General features: G+C 37.6%; 1 protein-coding gene across 1 annotated transcript in view; it reads left to right on the top strand.

The window, feature by feature from the left end:
• The window catches only part of LOC148943245 (reelin-like), a 77,525-nt gene that overhangs the window by 44,439 nt on the left and 23,681 nt on the right, over window positions 1–9,405 (top strand). The gene's annotated exons all lie outside the window — the stretch shown is intronic.

Raw genomic sequence — 9,405 nt, 5'->3', positions numbered from 1 at the left:
ACTCGCACACACACAAAAACTTACACACACACACACAAAAAAACTCTAAGCTAAGACTCTAAGCTAAAAACTCTAAATTCTTAGCTAAAACTAAACTAAACTAGAACTCTAACTGAAACTCAAAGGTAAAACATCAAACTCTTAACTAAAATTAAACTAAACTAGAACTCTAAAAAAAACTATAAGATAAGACTATAAGATAAAACTCTAAACTATTAACTAAAACTAAACTAAACTAGAACTTCAATAAAAACTCTAAGATAAAAACTCTAAAATCTTAAATAAAACTGAACTATAACTCTAACTGAAACTTATAGTTAAGAAAATCAAACTCTTAGATAAAATTGAACTAAACTAGAACTCTAAAAAAAAAAACTCTAAGATAAAATTATATTATATTAAATAAAAATAAAATAAAATATAAATAAAAATAAATATAAATATAATAAAATAAAATTCTTTAAAAAACAAATCTATTATAATAAAAGAAACTTTAACTATATATTAAAATAAAAGTTAAAAAAATAAAAATATTAACTAAAATTAAACTAAACTAGAACTCTAACAAAAAAACTCTAAGCTAAGACTAAGCTAAAACTCTAAACTCTAAAATAAAATTAAAATAAACTAGAACTCTAACAAAAACTCTAAGCTACGACTCTAATTTAAAACTCTAAACTATTAACTATAACTAAACTATACTAGAACTTCAACAAAAACTCTAAGCTAAGACTCTAAGCTAAAAACTCTAAACTCTTAACTAAAACTAAACTAAACTACAACTCTAACTGAAACTCAAAGGTAAGACATCAAATTCTTAACTAAAATTAAACTAAACTAGAACTATAAAAAAAAATCTAAGCTAAGACTCTAAGATAAAACTCTAAAATATTAAATAAAACAAAACTAAAATAGAAATTAAACAAAAACTCTAATATAAAAAATATAAACTCTTAAATAAAACTAAACAAGAACTCTAACTTAAACTCAATGGTAAAACATCAAACTCTTAACTAAAATTAAATTTAACTAGAACTCTAACAAAAAGCGGCACATCCCTGTGGCGCATCCCTGCGGCACATCCCTTCGGCACATTCCTGTGGCGCATCCCTGCGGCGCTTCCCCCGACCCGCGGCGCATCCCCCTGCGGCGCATCCCCATGCGGCGCATTCCTGGCCCGCGGCGCATCCCGGCGGCGCTTCTCTGGTCCGGGGGACCTTTGAGGACCGGGGGGAGGACTTCTGGGGTCGGGGGGGGGCCTTTGGGGGTCCGGGGGCCCTTTGAGGACCAGAGGAGGGCCTTTGAGGGTCTGAGGAGGGCGTTTGGGGGGCTGGGGCTCTTTGGGAGCTTGGGGGTCCTTTGCGGACCGGGGGCTGCCCTCGGGGTGGGGGTGGGGGATCGGAACCCTTTGGGGTTGGGTTGAGGGACCTCACAACACTGTTCAAATGAAACTTGTGTATTATAACGACCACAGAGTTTCACCCTCAAATTCTCTTCTAAAATCATCTTTTAAAATGTCTCTAACTGTTTCGTCGAAATAGTTCCATAACCTGTCTAAAACAGTTTCGCCCAAATAATACCTAAATATAATTCAGCGTGTTCCTTTTGTTTTTGGCATCTCTGCGCTAATGCATTTCAAATTAATAAGAAACCTGATTCCCGCGCTAAAACAATTCATCGCTAAGATGTTTCTTGGAGAATTGTTTCCATGGCCTTTGGTTATTAATATCCTTTGGAGTTCGACCAAAAGAGTTGTTTCCGAGGCAAAGACAATAATGACTTGGATCTATTCCTGGAGAATCGTTGGTAGGCGAAAATTTTTAAAGTCTGACAGATGATGTCATTGGTTGATTGATCTGTCAAGAAAGGGGAATTAATTTGTTGTTTCTAAGGGGAATTATTGATTCACGATAGGTGAATTGAGGTCGACAGCACAGGTGCTACTCGTGACAGGACCACGTGGTTTATGGTTTTCCAAGTGAGAAAGCTCCTGTTTTTCCATTCTCACTGACAAAGACCATAAAAACATCAAATAAATCAATCAGCACACAGAACCATCCATGAAAACAGAAATAAATGTGACAAAGTTCCTGTTTTTCCAAGTTAGAAAATTCCTGTTTTTTCATTCTCAGTGAGAAAACCATAAACCACGTGGTTCTGTTCGGATTCAATAAGGCCCTTCTACTAACATCCCCTGGGGTAAGGACTGACAATTCTTCAAGTTACCCATTGTGTACATATTATTATTATTATTTATTTTTAACCCACACTATACAGAGGTACAATACGTGGAGTATCACGGGTAAAAACAAAAAAAATGCTACAAAATAAAATATAAAAAACAAAAATTACAAAATTAAATTTTAAAAAATAATAATTTAAAAGAAACGACAGCAAAAAAAAAAAAAAATAACGTGAAAGGAGGGCGAAACCAGGAAAAAAAAAAAAAAAAAAAAAATGACAACTTGCAGAATCTAATAAGCAGGCATTAATATTATCATTATTGGATTTTTACTCACACTTTAAAAATCTAAATTGTAGAATGACCAAAAAGAGAAAAAAAACTAAACAAATAAAAGAAAAATAACTTAGGACTGAAAAAACCTGATAAGGTGATGGTGCAGAGAAAAATGGATACAAGCAGTATTTGAAAGTTTTCTGTGTAGTGCTTCCAGTTTTTCAATAATATTAGGAACAAGAAATTTATTAATAATTACCCGGTTTTTGGTCCAAGGTGGAAGAAACAATAAAAATCTACAAAATCTAAAATAATGAATCCGGATTCTTTTTAACTCAGTTTTCTTCAGAAGGAGGAAAATTCCAGAAGCAAAAAGAATTGAATGGTCACAAAAAGTTGAGTAGAGCTTGGCTAACGCGAGTTTATTATATTTACCACTATTGGCAACAATCTTAGCATATCCTAATTTAATTTTCATATTAATATCTGAGACTGTGCACTGGCGCAAGCTCGGAAGACTATTAGTAATAAAAATACCGTGCCATCGAAGAGAATCTACGAGAGGGATAGTAAAGCCACTACAGTGAAGGGAAGTACTAGAAGTGTTATTAAAAGAAAGAAATTTACATTTAACTACATTAAGAGAAAGGCCTATGTCTGAAAAAGAAGAAGCAACACGAGAAACCATGTTAGATAAACCAGTTTTAGTACGGCTTATAAGAAGCAGATCATCAGCGTAAGCCAGGTAGGAAACATCAGAAAAACCGGAGAGATAGGTAGCCGAAATCTTTGCCAGAACTCCTGAAATACACAAATTAAAAACGGTCGGAGATAAAACTCCACCTTGCCTTAAACCTCTTTTCAATTTAATATTAGATGCAGGCAGAGATTTCAGCCGAAGAAAAGAATTAGAGTACCAGTACCGAAGAAGCAAAATAACCGATAGATTGACACCGTAACCACGAAGAGCAGAAAAAAGCTGACTATGACATACACTATCGAAAGCTTTTGATAGATCTAAAGTACAAAGATATATACTCCTTCCCTTAGAAGAATTTTCAAGGAGCAAAGAAGATAATACACGATGTGCGTGTTGACAACCTACTCCGGGCTTAAATCTAAACTGGTTATCTCTCTCAAGCATATTATTAGTCACAAAAGGTATTAAAACATGCTCAAGAACTTTACTAAAAGTGCAAGAGACAGTAATAGGTCGGTAAGAAGAGCAAATAAAAGGAGAATTCCCCTTCTTTAAAATTGAAGAGACAGTACCACACAAAAAACTCTCCGGTACACTAGAAGCACAAATACACATCTGGAGAAGTAGGCGTATATGGTTAATAAGGGGGGAGCAATCTAATAAAAGGTGAAATCTAGATATACCATCATTATCAACATTATCTGATTTAAGTTTCTGAATTGCTTCAATTACGGATGAAAGAGAAATAGGAACACAGAGACGCTGAGATAGAGGGGTACTAAAAATAGCACAAAGAGAATGAGAATACAAAGAATGCACATGGTAATTAACATTAGAAAAAATAGACGAGTAATGGTCATGCCAAGCAGATGCAGGAAGACAATCACTATTTGGTACATCACTTCTAATCGACTCAGAATTAATAACGTTTCGCCATTCTCTCTTTGACACTGGAAAATCCATACCACGATAACGCATAGACTTAAGATATTTTTTATATTCCCTGCGGGTCTTACGCTTAAGGTCAGAAACAATACCACAGGACGGTCTATCACATTCATTCAAAACTTTTAACCAAAACTTAGCTGTATTTTTCAAAGTTTTTAAATTAGGATCTAAAGACCAAATAGGTTTTTGCGTACCACGTCTAACACGTTGCAGCGGCACTGCAACTGTCTCGGCATCTTTTAAACATTTAATTATTTGATTATAATAGCAATCCAGGTCCTTTTTGCAAGTCCCTTGTATAGAGCTCTGAAGCAGATGATAGGGAACTCGTATAGCAGACAGCAGCCTTGTTAGTGTAAACGCATAAAGAGGAACATCAGCTTTCTTCCAATTACTTTTTTCAAACCATTTTGAAGACTGGTGTACTTTGCAGAAACTTGCAGGGTTTATTTTCAGCGTAAGAGTAAGTGAGATAGGGAGATGGTCTAAGTCTTGTTCTTCAGCATGTACAAACACTATTGATGTAATAATACTAGGTGAGCAAATAATGTGATCAATATTGCTCTTACTGCCTGAATGGTGAATATAAGAATACGGATGAGTTTTGGGTATAATATGATAAAATGGAAGGCAATCCAACAACAAATCACATCTCACTGATGAGTTATTTATATCCGTATTGAGGTCACCAATGATCATATAATCTAGAGAAATAGAAAGAATTTTTTCCACTAGAAACTTCAACGTGTTACAGGCTTTAGCAAATCTAGCCATCGATCTAGAGGAACGGTCATCATAAGGCATATAAGAATTAATGAAAACTATAGTGCCCATACGAACAGCCAAAAAAAACTCATCCGAGTAAAAAATCACCGGCGAAACCAAATTAGGATTGTGCTTAAAAACACAAGCTAGTCCGCCGGATGGCCGGCCTCTTGTGGCTCTGGCAGCAGTAAAAAACACATCATGATGAAGGCTACGACGCAAAACGTTATACTAGAGTCTGTATGAAGATGCTCCTGTAAACAAACCAAATCAAAATCATAGTAGAACTCATCAATAACGAAATCCTTATCCTTTGTACCATTAATATTAAACGATATTATTGAAAACTCCAAAGTCATTGCAAAAAGTGGGAGCGCAACATTATTTCCTTAGATATAGGGCAAGACAAGCTATAAGAAGTATGATTTTTACCACAGTTAGCACACTTCGGAGCAACACTACAAGGACTATCCTTAGTAGAAATATGTGGCCCAGCACATCTGGCACATTTCGGGACATTGCTGGTGCAAGCACTTTGAAAGTGATCGTATGATCGGCATTTCAAGCAGCATTTAGGTATTTCTTTAAATACGTGAATTCGAAAAAATTCATATCCCACTTTAAGTCCTTCTTTGAAATAAGCAAACTGAGTGAAGGAGTCTTCAAATTCCAGCTTGACTGACATAGTCTGGCCAAGTCGATTTGCACTTATTATACCTTGCAGTCTTTTAATAACTGAAAGGTCAACATCAACTGGGAAACCTCTGAGAATCCCAAAAAAGCGCTTGGATCGTACTTTAACTGTTGCTCCGGTAATAAAGTTCTGAACGGATGTACAAAAATCTTCAGTTGCATATTTATCAATATTGGCATACCATCTGTCTTTAACAGGTTTCACACTACAAACTAATTCATGCCCAGCTATTTGATCGAGAACAGATTTGCGTTTAATCGGATCAGACAGATCTGAAGGCACTTTAGAAACAATAACTGTCGTATGAATGTCAATTGCTGGGGTAGGTTTGGGAAGTTTAGGAAAGTTCAACTGATAATTGTCAAGTTTCCCTGACATTTCAACAACCACTTGTTGTAGCTCATTAAACTTAGAGAGTAAATAAGTATAAGCATTTGCAGGGAGACATGGCCCCTCTGTAGGTCGCTTTATCACAAACGTAGGTGCAAAAGTGTCACTACTGTCAAGAGATTTTAACAGAGAAATAATGTCACTAAAATGATTAGAAAGTGCATTGTTCCCCTTACGTACTGGGCAATCCAATTCAGGTGCACTTATTTGCCAGAGTAAACTTTTAGCTTCTTTGACTATATTCACGTCAAAAAACTCCATACCATGTCTTTTTATAATATCCTCCTCAATTCCGCTTAGCAAATTGCTTTGAATAAAATTCAGAACAGGAGAATATACAAGTTCAGGCATTTCGTCGGGAGCATAGTGTAAACATTCCACTCATCGCCATCAACACAAATATATATCCAAATGAGTAAAGTCAAAACTGTTCTTCTTCTCACTCCTTTGAATTCTATTCACAGACTAATAAAACTACAGCAAAAATCCCTTCCTTATATTCCCTCCGCTGCTAATATGTAAGCACGTCTCTGATTGGTTGAGAAGGAGGATGTATCCGACTCGCTGATTGGCTGAGAAGGAAACATGTGATCTAACTGTTTCCGGGAAAGTCATAACATTTTGCTTGAACAACAACATCAAATACTATTTCTGGATCATCCATGACATTCACGAAGGATTAAACAATCAATTTCTCGGAAATTCACTTCCCCCTCGAGTCCCAGATCAATAACATTGTTCCCGTTAGAATTCAATGCTCATGTGCAACCTTCGCCCCGGAGCTATTACACATAGAAACATCAAATAAATCGACCTTGGAAAAAGAGGTCATTGACCCCATTACGTAATCATTCTCCCTAGGGACTCTATGCCCATATATGGTGTTCGCGTGGGAGTTTTAAAAAAAGTGTCCGGATCGGGATTCGAAGGGGTGGTGTTATCGTCGGAGCTCATGAGGCCTCTCTACTGTTTCTACGACAACGCCTTCTATAAAAACCTTATATGCGCCCAAAGCATAACTTAAAACCCTTGCCCTTAGAGTTGTGGGGGAGTGTCCTTCTCAAAAACATATTTTCTATCTGGAAATCAAATAGCCTACGCTAAACAAAATGGCTATCTCGAAATTTTGATTGGATGTGTTTGGGTAAATGATGGACGTGGAGGAGGGGGGGCTAGTTGCCCTCCAATCAGTTTCTACTATCAAAAAGGGCACTAGCACTTTGAATTTCTAATCAAATGAGCCCCTTTTGAAGTTTCTATGACAATGCTTTCTATAAAAACCTTGTATACCCCAGGACATAACTTAAAACCCTTCTCTTAGGGTTGTTGGAGAGTGTCCTCCTCAAAAACATATTTTCTATCTGGAAATCAACTACGCTGAACAAAATAGCTATATCAAAGTTTTGATTGGATTTCTTTGGGGGAATGATAGGCTTGGGGAGGGGCTAGTTCCCCTTCAATCACTTTCGACTATTAAGAAGGGAACTAGCCCTTTGAATTTCCAATCGAATGAGCCTGTTTTGAAGTTTTTACGACAACGCGTTCTTATAAATCCTTATATGCCCCCAGGGCATAACTTAAAACCTTTTCCCTGAGGGTTATGGGGGAGTGTCGTCCTCCAAAAAACATATTTTCTGTTTGAAATCAACTAGCATATGCTGAACAAAATGCCTATCTCAAAATTCGGATTGGGTATGTTTGGGGGAATGATGGGCGTGGGTTGCCCTCCAATCCCTTTCAAATATTAAAAATGGAACTAGCCCTTTGAATTACCAATTACAAGAGTCTTTTTTGAAGTTTCTATGACAACACCTTATTTATGCGCCTTATAAACCCCTAGGGCATAACTTAAAAGCCTTGACCTGAAGGCTGTGGGAAAGTTTCCTCCTGAAAAACATATTTTATATCGGGAAATCAATGACGCTGAACAAAATATCTATCTCAAAATTTTGAATCGATGTTTTTGGGGGATTGATGGGCGGGGGGGCTAGTTGCCCTCCAATCCCTTTCGACTTTTAAAAAGGGCACTAGCCCTTTGAATTTCCAATCGAATGAGCCTGTTTTGAAGTTTCTACGACAACGCATTCTAAAAAAAACTTATATGCCCCCAGGGCGTAACTTAAAACCTTTGCCCTGAGGGTTGCGGGGGAGTGTCCTCCTCAAAAAAATATTTTCTATATGGAAATCATCTACACTGAACAAAATGGCTATCTCACAATTTTTAATGGATGTGTTTGGGGGAATGATGGGCGTGGGCGGGTAGTTGCCCTCCAATCACTTTTGACTATTAAAAAGGGCAAACGCCCTTTGAATTTTCGATCGAATGAGCCTGTTTTGAAGTTTCTACGCCAACGCCTTCTATAAAAACCTTATATGCCCCCAGGGCATAACTTAAAACCCTTGCCCTGAGGGTTGCGGTGGAGTATCCTCCTCAAAAAGATATTTTCTATCGGGAAATCAGCTACGCTGACAAATGCCTATCTTAAAATTTTGATTGGATGTGTTTGGGGGAATGATGGGCATGGGGGGGGGGGGCTAGTTGCCCTGCTATCACTTTTGACTATTAAAAAGGGCACTAGCCCTTTGCATTTCCGATTGAATGAGCCTGTTTTGAAGTTTTTACGACAACACCTTCTATAAAAGCCTTATATACCCCAGGGCATAACTTAAAGCCCTTGCCCTGATGGGTGTGGGGGAGTGTCCTCCTCAAAAAACCTATTTTCTATCTGAAAATCAACCATGTTGAACAAAATGGCTATCTCACAATTTTGATTGGATGTGTTGGGGGGAAAGATGGGCATAGGGGAGGCTAGTTGCCTTCCAATCCCTTTGGACTATTAAAAAGGGCAATAGCCCTTTGAATTTCCAATTGATTGAGCCTTTTTTGAAGTTTCTACGACAACACCTTCTATAAAAAACCTTATATGCCCCCAGGGCATAGTTTAAAACCCTTGCCCTGAGGGTTGTGGGGGTGTGTCCCCCTCAAAAACACATTTTCTATCTTGAAATCAACTATGCTGAACAAAATGGCTATCTCAATATTTTTATTGGATGTGTTTGGGGGAATGATGGGCGTGGGGCGGGCTAGTTGCCCACCAATCATTTTCGACTATTAAAAAGGGCACTAGCCCTTTGAATTTCCAATTGAATGAGCCTGTTTTGAAGTTTCTACGACAACGCCTTCAATAAAAACCTTATATGCCAAACTGGCTATCTCACAATTTTTATTGGATGTGTTTGCGGGAACGATGGGTGTGGGGGTGGGGGGAGGGATGGGATGGGAAAAGGGCATTAGCCCTTTGAATTTCCAATCGAATGAGCCTGTTTTGAAGCGTCTACGACAACGCCTTCTATAAAAACCTTTAATGCCCCCAGGGCATAACTTAAAACCCTTGCCCTGAGGGTTGTGGGGGAGTGTCCTCCTCAAAAACACATTTTCTATCTGGAAAT

Source organism: Artemia sp. Qi Xiang Cuo, chromosome 15 (assembly GCF_049724085.1).
Source record: "Artemia sp. Qi Xiang Cuo chromosome 15, ASM4972408v1, whole genome shotgun sequence".
NCBI classification, from domain to species: Eukaryota; Metazoa; Arthropoda; class Branchiopoda; order Anostraca; family Artemiidae; genus Artemia; species Artemia sp. Qi Xiang Cuo.
The sequence above is the reverse complement of the archived record's forward strand: the minus strand, read 5'-3'. Positions and strand labels throughout refer to the sequence as shown.